Here is a 16142-nt window from a genome sequence, read left to right on the forward strand (position 1 = left end):
ACTGTTGAGAGAAGACCCCTGTTTTACCTAAAGAAATTTGAAAATCAGGTTATGTGCAACCTTTTACATATCCACAAAACTAATACCACCCAAAACACCCACTCAGATGATCTAAACTTCCAATATAACATACATAGGATCTGCTGGTGTAATTGAAGTCTACCATAGAGAACACTACTTTTATGGAATAGGTTCTCTTTGGATTTAGATCACCGTAGCTCCCCCACCCCTTTCAGGCATATCCTGGATGACTGGATGGGCAATCATAACTAAGTTCCACTTATGTGCCTGTGAAGCTAGCATGACATAGTAGAAGACAGAACTATAGCTGGAAGTGGATGGGTACACAGATACTTAAAGATGTTCCACGTCTTTCAATACATTTGAAGAACATTTCTCTTCCCAGGGACCTGAACCTCATAATTGGCATCACTGTCAGTCCAACTTGAAGGCTATTCATAGTAGCTGGTTCAGCAACTGAAAAGTTCATCTTTTGGAAGATGTTTTCTTTGTAGTCATTGACACTGTTTGCAAGATCACCCAGTTGCAGTCATTTATTTGTAAAAAGCCCTATTTTGGCTAGAAGATAGTGTCCATCAGGAGTGGCCACATTTTCTGCTCAAATTGTTTTTTTTTTTTTTTTTTTTTTTAATTATCATTAAAACTCTCTATTCATGTCTGTGTTTTTCTTTATTGAGAAAATCCAAGGCAAAGAGAGATGTTCATACCTTTGATGGGCATGACCAGCTCAAGTTTTTCCTGGAGAGGTTGATAGTATCCTCTGCTTCAAGCACAGTGGGCTTGTAGTTTAAGCAAATGCTTTCCAAGTGGATTACTAACAGCAGTGTATTTTGGCATTAGTCAGTGAGCCACACCTTGGAACGTTCTTCTGTCAAAGGTTAGTCCACTATGGGTTGTGTACCTCTGATCTTTGCTTTAAGAATTTCCCTATGTGAATTAACTGGCGGCATTGGCTTTTGGTTCACTGCACATCCTCAGATAAGAACTAGACTACCTTGTGGACCATCTTAAGCTGAGCCTATTTCCTTTTTTTGTGCTCAAAATAACCTATCCAGTTTGGTTATAGATTGGCCTTACCCATTCCATGATCAATAATTATAATGCTTAATAATGCTTGGGTTATGATTCCTTGAGTAGAGTTTCACTTGACACCTCATTGCTTTGGAACTTGGCTTTCTGAAGCATTGCATTTAACCTTCTACTTGCTATAGCTTCCCAGTGATAGGAGTATTTTACTGTCAAGATCCTTCCATGCAGTTAGTCACTGCAAAAGGCCTCTGACATGTCAGTAGGATCTCTGTTGTGGCTGACTGCTGTCTTCCTGCTGCTCCATTTGAATATATTGATTCAGTATCTGCACAATGCCCCTATAAATTGAGCAAGTGTAAATACATTTGTTTGTATTCTTGGGGGTTTTTTTTGTTCTCTATTTTTCAGGCTGTGCTTGTTGAATATGATGAATTCTAAACAGGTGATCCAGGGGCTTGACACATGTTTCTTGTCTAGCTTATAGTGTCTTCTTAATGGGCTTCAGTCAGACCTGCATATAGCCCTGAGTGCAAGAGCCATTTCAAATTCAGAATTCTGCTGAGATGGTAATATCTGAATGGATAATCTACTGAAGTCTGTTATACCAGACTGATATAAACTAATGTCTTTCGGCTTTTCCCGGTTAGGGGTTGCCACAGTGGAACTCTGGTCCACTAATGATTGGCAGTGGATTTTTACTGTGCCGAGGTGCCAGCCCGACGCCCACCCTTCAAGGAAGGCACACCCATTCACACACGCACCTACCTGCATGTCTTTAAACATTACTCAACTGTGGGGAGGACATGCAGACTCCACACAGAAGGCACTCCAGCTGAGAATCGAGCCAGAGAACCTCTTGCTGTGAGGCGACAATGCTAACCGCTGCACCACCGATATAAAGCGTCTTAATGCCAAACTGCCTCATTCAGATGCCTTCTATTTTCTGTAGTCAGATTTGGTAGCTGGATTGCTGCACTGCTAATTGATTTTCAATGCATGTTTATATATATATATATATATATATATATATATATATATATATATATATATATGTGTGTGTGTGTGTGTGTGTATATATATATATATATATATATATATATATATATGTGTGTGTGTGTGTGTGTGTGTGTATATATATATATATATATATATATATGTATGACTCCTTTGCATTTTGTTGAATGCTGTTTTTTCAAAAAATGCAGAGGGTGTGGTTTAATGTCGAGGGTATAAATAGCAGGGTGGTGGAAACGTCGATGGTGTGTAATGTTGAGAGAGGTAAGTGGAGTGGGAGGAGTGAGAGCCTTCGTGCATGTGTGTCTGAGGTAGAGTTAGGCTCAGGAATGAGTGAGGGATAACTGTTGCATGTTTGTGTGTGAGTTTGTGGATTTTAAGGTTAAAGTCAGGGTTAGATTAGAGGATAGATATGCTGTTTGTGTGTGTGTGTGTGTGTGAATGTTTGTGTGTTGAGTGTGTCGTGTGTAACAGCAGTGTTACATGAAGGTTTTTATAATGATAGGGTGCAGGGTTAGGGTTGTGAAAGGGGAAGCATTAGGGTTAGAGTTAGCACCCATTAGTAAGGTGGTGCAGGAGACAGAGCCCTCCTGGCCTGTTTGGTAATGGGTACTAACCCTAATCCTAACGTTACCCCTTCCCTCAACCCTAACCCTAGACCTTACCTTCATAAAAACCTTTCCATAACACTGCCACTATTCAGATGAGTTTGAAGCTAATGTTATAGGGGAGTTACGTGTTAATATCAAGATAATGTCAAGATATATTAATATAAATTTCTCAGTATTATTTTATTTGATATTTTTTGTTTTCAGTATTGCAGTATTGTGTATGTTTGAACTTTTTTTTGATGGTGTTTTCAATTCAACATTAAATGAGTTTGTGCATAACAGAACCGTAGTATATATATATATATATATATATATATATATATATATATATATATATATATATACACGTGCTGTCAGTCAGATGATGCATAAATAGAATACTTGATTTAGTTAATGCTTTCACTCATCTTGCAAAGAAATGGAATTATTTATCATTCTTGGTAAAACAGTTGAAGAATTACAAACCACACAATAGTACAATTCCCTGGATTACACGTGCGTGGTAAGTAATGGTGTAACAGATAGTGCATGTAGGGTACAGGCAGATGAGAAGGAGAGTTCTGCCTTCAGACATGGACCTTCTGGGCTAAATGTGTGCTGCTACACGAATGTGGGGGCTTTAATTCTAGTACATGCAAATTCTAGCCATTAACTCTGGCTTCAAAACAATAGGCAGAATTCCTTCATCCAGACATATTGGCGCTGACTTTAAAGATCAAAGACGGTCATAAAATGCTTGACTTTGCTTTCTTACAGCAGAGTGCACTGTTGAGAGAACAAGCCTGTGGCTTATATTAATATTTACAAATGACAGAATTATCTACAGAATTCTATCTGCCTAGGCTGGCAGCCTTCACCTGTCTTCACAAGAGGTATAAGCCACTGAATGTTAAGAGCTTTTCTTATATGACACATGTCAAATTGTGTCAATTCACTTTTGCCCTGTGCAACAGTAGTTAGTAGGGTTGTATTTTGTATTGTGCATTTTAACACTTTTCTTTTGCAATTATGTACTGTTGTTTGCCTGTGCTGTGTTATGAAAACATATTTACATTTCCTGTATTGTAATAAAGCAATACCTTATAACCTCATGACTCATTTTTGCAAAAAGATCCAGCCTTAGCAATTTGTTAAACATTTAAGGAGCAATTTGCAAACTCATCTGGCAGCCTGAAACCATGACCAGGACTCTGTTTAGACATGACCAGATAGTCAGTACTCATTTGTGTTTGCAGAATAAGGAACATTTACTACAACTTTAAAAGTCTATTCTTACCAGAGAAATCCATTGATGGTAAGTGACTGTCCAAGAACTTGACCTTATTTTCTTTCAAGCAGATCATGTTGTAATGAATGAATCAAAAAAAGAAATTCAGAAAGAAAATGTTAATGAAATATGAATCAAATTATGACGCCATCACACACTGGCTAATACGTGGTTCTGAAATATGCATAAATCAAATTATGACGCCATCACACACTGGCTAATAAGTGGTTCTCTTGTTCTTTTAAGATTCCAGACTCCTATATGAAAGAAAAAATATTCTAAAATGATTTGCTAATTAATTAGATGATTTGAAGATGGCTTTTAGTTAGATATATTTTAGCATTTTTTAAAGTTGATTATTCGTGAAGATAGACTCTTCACTATTAAAATTTCCAGTCTCACATCTGTAATAACGTCTGTAATATCACTTTTCTTAGATGGAATAAATTGCAAAACTTTCTTAAGAACTTTAAGACTTGTACTTTTTTATTTCTAAGCATGTTAAAAGGTGGCTCATCTGTCTGATCTTCCTCAATGCATACATCACAGACTTTCATTATATTTACCATCTGTGTCTGTAGATCTTCATTGCTAAAGTATATTTAGCAAACTTCAGTGACTTGTGCCCCAAGTGGGTCCATAGACACAACACTTGCTGAGAGGTTCATACCTTTGACTGTTGTCCATTGTTAGGTATAAGTAGTGCACTTAGTGTTATCAGAAAGCTTATAGCTGGTGTGGCAGATTTGAACAAATTGTATTCAAATCAATATATGTTGTTGGAGATTTAAACTCCAATAAGATGAAATATCTTAGCTTGCATCTTAGTTCTAGGTAGTAGCTTTAATCTCTTGACAACAGTGAACTTTGTTCATGTAACACGCTCTTAATTGTCGTTGGTAATGGAAAGTGTATTTGTTAATGTCTATCTTTTTGTTTTGTAGTAGGATATGATGAATGTTCTTTAAACTGTGATTGTCCGGAAATGGCAATGAATATATGAGAATAAACGTTCTGATTTTCTTTTTTTTTTGTTTGACTTAGGTTAGACTCCATCAGTTTACACAATGAGGTTATAAAGTTACCCAGGTAAGATTTTAATCTACTTCATTCCCTCAGGTATATAATGTTCAATTTTGCTCTTCTTAGATACCATTTGTCTTTAGTTTTTATTCCTCATTTTACTTCCATCTTGATATGTGTGTGTGTGTGTGTGTGTGTGTGTTTTATATCTCTCTCTCTATATATATATATATATATATATATATATATATATATATATATATATATATATATAGATCCCATTCATTTAGTCAAAATACACTGATATATATATATTCTTTAAAAACTATTTGCAATATGTGGGGGGCTACACCCACCCACACTTGCTTAATATTCTCACTCCAGGGTCGCACTATAGTGGGGTAGGGGTTATATTTCATTTTCGACCAAATGAAATTCAACCAAATGAGCTTTCAGTGAAGTGTGCTGCCTGAAATCATTTTCGACCAAATGAAATTTGACCAAATGAAGATTACATTTGGGTAATCTGCTGGCAGGTTGCCCTCAGTCGGCCTGAATTCCAAAGTCTTGGGTCCTGCGTCAGTTGCTGTCTTCTCTTCCATGATGTCAGGTCATCAGGGGTATAAAACATGCAGCCGACGCCATTTTATTTAGTCTTTCTTGCTGCGTGGTGTCCAAAGCAGAAGCATTTCTCAAGTGCCAGTCGGCCGACTACTGAAATAATCGAGTTTGAGTTTCAGATCCGAAGTCTTCACTAAAGCTAAGTACCCCATTGGGGAAACTTTTTTCTTGCTTTTTACCGATGTCAGAAAAAGTTAATAACTGCATTACTTGTGGGAAGCAAATACCTCATAAGGATTTCCATTTATACTGTATTCCTTGCTTAGGCCCTGATCACAACGTGCCTGGCTGTCAGTTTGGTGCTAAATTTAACCAACGCACTATTAAGCGTCGGTATATTTTTGCATCAAAGTATTTTGGAAACAGATTTAACTACCCAGAAATGTCGTCGGATAGCAATCAGACTACCAGAGTACATAAAAAACGCAAAGAAAAGGACAGAGAAAGGCAGTCGAGATCCAAAACCGACGACGAAGCTTCTCCTAAGCCAGTCGCCAGTTCGCCGGTACTCAGTGAGGCGCTTTCGCAGCCATGATACCCGTTACCTTTGAGTCGCAGGCCTCTACCGACACCCATGTGGAGTCCGGCATGCCGCAAGATACTCAAGGCATTGGACCGACAGATGTATCTCCCTCGGATGGGTCCGGAGCCGCTGAGCAGGCACTGGCTTCTGAGGGTGTATTCAGACCTCAACATTTGTATATCAAACCAACGACAGCTGCAAAACAAAAGACAAAAGCAACTTCTAAAACTAAAAAAGCACGCATGAGCCACGTGCACAGGCCTCTATGCCTATAAAGCAGATGATCAAAATGGCGGAAGACCTTATTACCTTGATCAGGGGTACCCATCCCCCTCCAGATAAGAGGCCTAGGTAAGACACTGACTAAGCATCTTCAGATCAGGTTTCTATTTCTTCAGATTCCTCTTCTGATCAGGAATTATCTATACCTCCCTATGAGGATTCTGATGCTGAGGAGTCTATTCCATCTGCATCTCTTCCTGAGGATTATTCATTTGGAGAAACCTTGCATACTTTGAGGGAGCATTTTTACTGGGAGAGTCAAGACTTCTCAGAATCAAAAAAGAGGCTCTGGGATTTCCTTCTTCTCCCTCAGCACAAGCCTTTAGCCATTCCCCCTGTTTTAGACATTGTGGATTATGTGTTTTTGGAGTCAAGCTTGACCCCTGACTCCTTACCTCTGGCTCCCAGTAAGCCTGACAGATATTACAGGGTCCCTGACTCACATAAATTTTTATTTAGAAACCCTGCTGCTGATCCTGAAACTATTTCACAGGGTCCAAAGGGAGTTAAGGCCTCAACCGCAAAAAATCCTACCCCCTCTGACAGAGATTCAAGGGCATTAGACAGATGGGGAAAAAAGGTTTATACATCTGCAACCTTGGCAATCAGGGCCTTAAACTGTCAATTTCATATGCTAAAGTACCAACAGCATATTATGGGATTGCTGAAACAGAAAATGATGTTGATTTCAGAATGTGCAGAAAATAACGAATTGCAGGAATTATTGCATGCAATTGAACAAGTTGGAAAGCATACTTTGCAATGTGGTTTTGATTCCTTAGAGGCCTCCTGCAGGGCCGCAGTTACTGGATCTGTGATTAGGAGGCATGCCTGGTTAAAGGAACAAAATTTGCCTGATCATGTTAAAGCTAAATTGCTAGATGCTCCTTTACAGCATGATTCTCTGTTTGGTATTAAGAGGTTTTAAAGAAAATGGAAGACAAAGCTAAGTCTATGCAAACTGTTAAAGACTTCTTACAAGTGCAGCCACCAAGATTCAGTAGACACTGGCCTACAAAAAAATGATCCTTTCCTGTGTCAGACAGAGCTCAAAGGGGCAAATCCAGACACCCTAAGGGTTCCAGATACCAGGTGCAAGATTCATACAGGTCAAAGCAATGGGACGCTTCTACCTCCAAATCTGGAGGAGATAAAGCGCAAACCTACAGAAAACAATCCCAATGACTTCCCTCTGCCTACACCAAGCATTTATCTTTTGGCAGCACCCATAGGGGGAAAGTTAGCACTTTTTGCTCAAAATTGGCAGTTAATAACCCAGGGCAAGTGGGTACTAAACATAGTATCACAGGGATACAGATTCCATTTCCACACTCTGCCACTGGCAAATGGTTGGCCAGATCTGCCAAAAAATCAATGGGCAGAGGCACAGAAACAGGTTACGTCCCTCATGGATATGGGGGCCAGCCAGTACCAGAACAGGAAAAAGGACAAAAAACGACTGTTCTTGGTACCCGGAAAGGACAAGGCCTGGCGGCTAATACTGGATTTATCGATTTTGAACACATACTTGGACATTCCAAAATTCAAAATGCTGACTTTGCAGCAGCTTCTGCCCATGCTGGGCATGAATGCTTGGCTGGTGACATTAGACCTAAAAGAGGCATACCTGCATGTCCCAATAAGACAATCCTGCAGAAGATACCTCAGATTCAAGGCTGGCTTAATGCATTACCAATTCTCTGCACTGCCCTTTGGCTTATCTACTGCACCCAGGGTCTTTACAAAGTGCCTGGCACCAGTAATTGCATTTTGCAGACAAGGAAGTATACAAATATATCCTTACTTAGACGACTGTCTCATTCAAGCAGAGAACAAGGACATTCTTCTACGACACCTGGCGTTTGTGAAAAGGCTTCTAACATGCCTAGGGTACACAATAAATGAAAAGAAATCACAACTGGTACCCTCTCAAAAGATAACATTCCTGGGTGTAAGCTTGAATACAACTGCCCAGATGGCTTACCTCACGCCAGGCAAGCAAAGGCAACTGACTACTTACTTCAAACTGATGACAACTAAAACCCAGTTATCTGCAAGACAAATTCTGCAGGCTCTGGGCTTCATGGCATCCTGCATCCTACTGATTCCATATGCAAGACTGCATATGAGGAAACTTCATTGGTACCTGAAAAGTTTATGGAGTCAACATTCTCACAGTCTGGAAGCAGTGATTCCTCTCATTCCCTGCCTACAACAGGAGTTTCTAGGGTGGGCAAAGGCATGTCACCAAAACATGGGATGGGCCTTCACTCTCCCCCCCTGCCAGCCAAACCTTAACAACAGATACCACGGATTATGCCTGGGGGGGCCCACATGGCAGGAAGATGCATTCAGGGCATATAGACCCCAAAACAAATGCATCTATATATCAACCAGAAAGAGACGCTAGCTGTTCAAAATGCCCTAACAGTCTTCAAGGACTTACTTCATCCAGGACAACTACTGATAAAGATGGACAACACCACAGTCATGTGGTATATAAACAAGCAAGGAGGCACACACTCATACCCCCTTTGCAAATTAGCCATGGCACTGTGGGACACAGCTTTGACCTATCAAATACATCTTCAAGCTCAATTCCTGCCAGGAAAACAATATACACTGGTAGACGATTTAAGCAGAAACCTTATGGATCCTTACGAGTGGAAACTAAATCCACAAGTCTTCAGCATGATAACAGAGAAATGGGGGAGCCCAGACATAGATCTATTTGCCTCTCCTCAAAATTATCAATTGAAGATTCTGCACAAGGACTTATCACAGACAAGCATGGAAAGTGGACGGCCTATCCTTCAGTTGGAAAAACCTATCAGTTTACGCCTTTCTTCCTCTGCCTCTTCTCCCCAAGGTCCTCCTAAAAGTCAGACAAGAGAAACCAAATATGATACTAATTGCCCCAGACTGGCCCCACCAGTACTGGTACCCAATCCAAAGGAACTTGTTTCAATACCCAGCTTGGACCTTACCTCAAAGACCTCGACTACTGTCCCAGCAAAACAATCAGATCCTGCACAATCAACTACAGACACTGAACCTGACAGCATGGCTGATCAGGTAGTTATACAAGCAACACTTCTCAGTAAAGCTGTGATGGATTTCATTTTGGAAGCCAGAAGGCCTAGTACTAGAAAATCTTATGCTGACAAATGGAAGAGATTCTGTGCTTGGAATCAAGCACAAGGAACTGATACAGCAGAGCCAAATATTCCTCAGATATTACAATACTTAACTGAGTTATTTGACAAAGGCCTATCTTTCTCATCAATTAAAGTCCATGCCTCTGCCATTTCGGCTTATTACAATACAGAGCCACCAATCTTTTCTCATCCTTTACTAAAGCAGTATCTTAGAGGAGCCAAAAAATTAAGGCCTCCTAGAAGATCACCGTTACCTTCATGGGACCTCAATTGTGTGTTGGAAAAGCTCACCCTGCCTCCATTTGAACCAGTTGCTACCGCTGATATAAAGTTCTTATCATGGAAAACAGCTCTGATACTAGCAATTACTTCAGCAAGAAGAGATTCAGAGCTACAGGCCCTCATGGCTGTAGAGCCCTTTATCATATTTTACCCAGACACGGTGTCTCTGAGAACAAATCCTACTTTTATGCCTAAGGTGGTTTCCAGTGTGGCTCTTAACCAAACAATTCATCTGCCAACCTTTTATCCAAATCTGCAGAACAAGGGAGTGAGAATTTTGCATTCCTTGGACGTACACAGACAGCTAAGATTCTACTTGAGAAGGACTAAAGCTCTAAGAAAAACTGAGCAATTACTAGTGTCATATGCTGCAGGATCAGAAGGAAAGGCTATTTCAAAGCAGACAATTTCAAACTGGATAAGCCACTGCATCCGTTTCTGCTACCTACACCATGGTAAACCTGTGCCCAAGGGCATTAGGTCTCATTCCACCAGAGCTGCTGCTACTTCAGCAGCCTTTCTCAGAGGAGTACCAACCAAAGACATTCTAGAGGCTGCTACTTGGAGTTCTGTTCATACCTTTACAAAGCATTATCATTTGCCTCTCTACTCTAAGTCCAGGGCAGGCTTTGCCACTGCAGTGCTGCAGGGCCTTATAGCCGCACCTAATGCGGTTTAGCTCCAGCATCCCAACCATAGCTTTGGGATTCTACCCAAATGTAATGACTGCAACAGTGAAACATGAAGAACATAGTACAGTTGTGTACACTTACCGTAAATGTCGATGTTCGAGTGTATTCACTGATGTCCTTCAAGGATGCATCTGCAGTCATAACATATGGGTTGTCCTGCCTCAGGCAGCCCTTCGGTCGGCCGGATTCCAAAGTCTGGGTCTGGCCTCGGCTGATGTCGCACTTCACCCGACGTCATAGCTCCTGGGGTATAAAGGCATCAGCCAACGCCATTTTCCCCAGTCTTTCTTACCGCGCGGTGCCCAAAGCAGAAGCTGTTTGCAAGTGCCGGTCGGTCAGATCCAGAGATTTCAGCTACCGAAGACTTCTAAAAAAGCTAAGTACCCCGTTGGGGACTCTTTCTTGCCTCAGCCGATGTCAGACAAAGTAAATAATTGTTTAACTTGTGGGAAACAAATACCTCATAAGGATTTCCACTCTTACTGCCTTCCTTGCTTAGGCCCAGACCACGACGTATCAGCTTGTTTAGCCTGTGCTTCCTTCAACCGACGGACACTTAGACGTCGGTCGGAGTTTGCTGAAGAGTTTTTTGGTCCCGCTTTTGCATATAAAATGACGTCGGAGACTCCGACTACACATTTAGCCAAAAAACGCAAGGAAAAGGACCGACACTCGCGGCCCGCGGTTTCGGCTGAAACCACGGTTAGGCCTACCGCGAGTGTCTCGGTTTTGGCTGAAACCGAGTCCTCGGTTCTTCCTTCGGCCGAAAGCATGCCTCTGACAACCGAGGCCTCACAGGCGCCGGCTGAGTCGGCTACAGAAATTATTACCGAAGAAGCAGGCACACAGGAATTGTCCGACACCATTCCGTTGGACATCTCTACTTCTGCACGTGGGCAGCTAGACCTCCTGCTTCTATGTCTATTAAGGCCTTCTCCAGGGCTAAGGCAGCTAAACTTTCCAAGGCCTTACCTACTAAAGCTTCCTCTCACAGGCCTTCCTCCAGTTCTCAGATTCTTAGCCTTGCTGAGGACCTTATTTCTCTGATCAGGGGATCCCAACCTCACCCAGACAGGGCCTCACAACCTCCTCCTGAAAAAAGGCCTAGGACTGAACCCCCTGAACCTCTCTCCTCTGACTATTCCTCGGATGGATCAGAGTTATCAGACCATCAGGAAGGACCATACTCACCTTATGAGGATTCGGATGCAGAAGACTCCATTCCTTCTGCCTCCCCCCCAGAAGAATTTTAATTCGGGGAAACTCTACACTCAATGAGGGAACACTTCCAGTGGCAGGGTCAGGATTTTTCTGATTCAAGGAAAAGGCTAAGGACTTTTTTACACTTACCACAGCATAGGCCTTTAGCCATACCACCTGTACTATCAGTTGTTGATGATACATACAATGATGCCAGTTCTGCCCCTGATTCTCTTCCCCCGGCCCCTGCCAAACCTGACAGATACTACAGGGTCCCGGATTCTCACTTCCACTTGTATAAGGCCCACGCTGCAGACCCAGAAACCATTTCTCAGGGCCCTAAGGGTGTTGCAGCTGCCTCTGCCAAAAAACCCCTACCCTCTGAAAGAGAATCAAGAGCATTAGAGAGATGGGGTAAAAAGGTTTATACATCTGCTACTCTTTCTGCTAGGGCTTTAAACTGTCAATTTCACATGATACAGTACCAGGAATTTTTGTTAGATCAGCTGAGTAAAAAGCTTTCCTCTCCTGAACCTTTAGACCGTAAGTCACTTCAGGATTTGGTACACAACTCACAGCAGGTCAGTAATCATTTCTTAAAATGTGGCTATGATGCACTGGAGGCTTCATTTAGATCAGCTATGACTGGAGCAGTGATTCGAAGGCATGCCTGGCTAAAAGAGCAATCCTTGCCAGACCATGTTAAGTCAAAACTCCTAGATGCCCCTATGGAGAAACAAAGTTTATTTGGCTCCCCTGCACAGGAGGTTCTCAAGAAAGTGGAAGAAAAAGCAAAATCTGTGCAAACAGTCAAGGATTTCCTACAGGTCCAACCTCCGAGGTTCAGCAGAAATTGGCCTTCAAAGAATTGGTCCTTTCCAGACACCTCCAGAGCACAGAGAGGCAGAAATAGACGCCCAAGAGGCAGAGGTCAATCAAGGGGTGCCTACAGGGGCCATCAGTGGCAACCTGACAACCAGAGGAGTGCTGCCACAGCTACGACTGCAACCACTTCCACAGGACAGACACAATGACTTGGCTCTGATTCTGCCTACCAGGGCACAACTGGAAGCACCCTTGGGCGGAAAGTTAGCTTTATTTTCAAAAAACTGGCATTGCATTACAGGAGACAAATGGACTTTGCAAACAATAGACAAAGGCTACAGGTTTCATTTCCACACATTACCAAAAAAGAGAGGAATGCCAAACCTTCCATCAAGTCAGAAGTCAGAGGCTCTAAAACAAATCACCAACTTACTAAGGATGAGAGCAATAGAAAAGGTACCATCTATGGAACAAGGCCAAGGATTTTACTCCAGACTATTCCTTGTACCAAGAAAAGAAACTCAATGGAGGCCTATTCTCGACTTGTCCGCACTGAACACATATCTTATTGTACCAAAATTCAAGATGCTGACCCTACAGCAACTTCTTCCCATGTTGGGCAAGGAGTCTTGGCTGGTGACTCTAGATCTAAAGGAGGCATACCTGCACATCCCCATACAACCAGATTGCAGAAGACACCTCAGATTTCTTGCAGGATCAGAGCATTATCAATTCTCAGCATTGCCCTTTGGCTTATCTACTGCGCCCAGAGTATTCACGAAATGCCTGGCATCAGTAATTGCACATTGCAGGCTTCAGGGAATTCAAATCTACCCATACCTGGACGACTGCCTAATACAAGCAGACAACAAGACAAAAATAATAAAGGACTTGACCTATGTCATACAACTGCTGCAAGCCTTGGGATACACAGTCAACATACAGAAGTCAAGACTAGTGCCATCCCAAAGGATAACATTTTTGGGTGCAGAACTGGACACTATAACTCAGATGGCTTTTCTCACAAAAGAAAAACAAAAGCAACTCCCAGTTTACTTCATGGCATTGACAAGACAAACTCAGCTTACTGCAAGGAAAGTCCTGCAGGCCCTGGGCTACATGGCATCCTGCATAATCTTGATCCCACATGCCAGACTGCATATGAGAAAGTTACAATGGTACCTAAGGAATGTATGGTCTCAACACAGACACAGTCTAGAAACCATGATACCAATCATTCCGTGCCTGAAACAAGAATTCCTGTGGTGGACTCAGGCCTGCCAGACCAACAGAGGGTTGCCTTTCCACAAACCACAACCAAGGCAGACCATCACCACGGACGCCTCAGACCTAGGCTGGGGGGCACACATGGAGGACAAGTGTATCCAAGGCCTATGGTCCCAAGACCAGCTGAATCTACACATAAATCTAAAGGAGATGCTGGCAGTGAAGCATGCAATCGAGGCATTCAAAACATTCCTCCAGCAAGGACACCTGCTGATAAGGACGGACAATACCACAGTCATGTGGTACATCAACAAACAGGGAGGCACTACCCTCTATGCCGGATGGCAATGGATCTGTGGAACCTAGGCCTGAATCTCAACATTCAATTGCAGGCCAGATTCGTACCAGGAAAAGAAAATTCACTAGCAGACAGATTAAGCAGAACTACCACGGATGCTCACGAATGGATGCTGCATCCAGACATCTTCAAAACCATAACAAAGACATGGGGAATGCCAGAGATAGACCTGTTCGCCTCCCCACTCAACCACCAACTGAAGAAATTCTGCTCAAGAGAATACCACCCACAAGCCTGGAGGGTGGACTCCCTTTCTTTCAGCTGGAAGGACCTGACAGTTTATGCCTTTCCACCTCTCCCATTGATGTACAAAGTTCTACTGAAAATCAGGGAGGAACAGCCAAAGGTAATTCTGATTGCTCCAGACTGGCCAAGGCAGCATTGGTACCCGCTACTGAGAAGCATGTCTCGGACAAACTCATGGCCTCTACCTCTATGGCCTTTACTTCTAACACAGAACAACTACAAGACCCTGCATCCAAACTTGAAAACACTGCAGGTAACTGCCTGGAAAATTGCATAAAGCAAAACCAACCTGTTTTATCTCAGAGGGTCAAGGACATTATCCCGGAGGCTCGCAGACCCTCCACAAGGAAAACATACTCAGCCAAATGGAAGAGATTCCTCATTTGGAGTGCATCAAAGGGAACAGATGTCACACTGGCAAACCTAGCACACATCCTGGAATACTTAGCAGAACTTTTTCACAATGGCCTGTCCTATTCCTCCATTAAAATTCATGCTTCAGCAATCTCAGCAGAGTACAACATGGATCCTCCTATCTTCTCTCAACCTCTCCTCAGACAATTTCTAAGAGGGATCAGAAATGTAAAACCTCCAAGGAAACCACCTATGCCTACATGGGATCTCAATTTTGTGCTGGAAAAATTGACACTTCCTTCTTTTGAACCAGCAGCATCAGCAGACTTACAGTTCTTATCTTGGAAAACTGCCTTCCTTCTAGCAATCACTTCAGCAAGAAGGGTATCCGAGTTACAGGCCTTAATGGCAGTGCAGCCTTTCCTTATCTTTCACCAGGATGGAGTGTCTCTGAGAACCAATCCTACTTTCATGCCAAAGGTGGTATCCAGAGTATCCTTGAACCAAGCCATTCATTTACCTACGTTCTTCCCAAACCCACAGAACAGGTGGGAAAAACTACTGCACACCTTGGATGTACACAGACAACTGCGCTACTATCTGGACAGAACTAAGACCAACAGAAAAACTGACCAGCTTCTGGTAGCATATGCAACAGGAGTGCAAGGTAAAGCAATTTCCAAACAGACAATTTCAAAATGGATAGGAAATTGCATTCGATTCTGTTACTCTTTTCATGGAAAGACAACGCCTGAAAATATCAGGCCTCACTCCACAAGAGCTACAGCCACCACTACAGCTTTCCTACGAGGAGTGGCTACAAAAGACATTTTAGAAGCTGCTACTTGGAGCTCCGTGCATACATTTGCCAAGCATTACAATCTTCCTTTATACTCCAGATCCCGAGCAGGTTTTGCAACTGCAGTTTTGCAAGGGATCTTAACTACACCATCATTATCTTAGTGCCTCCTCCCCCAGTTTGGCTATGGTATTCTACCCATATGTTATGACTGCAGATGCATCCTTGAAGGACATAGTACAGTTTTGTACCTACCATAAATGTAGATGTCCGATAGGTATGCATCTGCAGTCAGGATTACCCACCCTCCTTCCCCTCTGTGGTATTCCTAGGGTACTTACCCCTCTTAGCTAGCTGGGGGAATCTATTATGGTGTATTTGTATGTATATATGTATATATACTTTTTGATTTCTACTGTTTGGAATTTCTACTTTTATCCAAATTTAGCCTTCCTAGAGGGCACCTGGCATCTGGGGCAAGAAACACTGAGGAAAATGGCGTCGGCTGATGCCTTTATACCCCAGGAGCTATGACGTCGGGTGAAGTGCGACATCAGCCGAGGCCAGATCCAGACTTTGGAATCCGGCCGACCGAAGGGCTGCCTGAGGC

General features: G+C 42.4%; 1 long non-coding RNA gene across 1 annotated transcript in view; it reads left to right on the top strand.

Moving 5' to 3' along the window:
- LOC122790801 overlaps positions 1-5037 on the top strand; it is a 1149194-nt gene extending 1144157 nt beyond the window's left edge. The window contains exon 3 of the long non-coding RNA XR_006363041.1: positions 4987-5037. This is a non-coding gene — a long non-coding RNA (uncharacterized LOC122790801). The remainder of the gene's footprint in view (positions 1-4986) is intronic.
- The last annotated feature ends 11105 nt before the right edge of the window (positions 5038-16142 follow it).

Source organism: Protopterus annectens, chromosome 16.part0 (genome assembly GCF_019279795.1).
Source record: "Protopterus annectens isolate FY-2018-M chromosome 16.part0, PAN1.0, whole genome shotgun sequence".
In the NCBI taxonomy this organism is placed as follows: Eukaryota; Metazoa; Chordata; order Ceratodontiformes; family Protopteridae; genus Protopterus; species Protopterus annectens.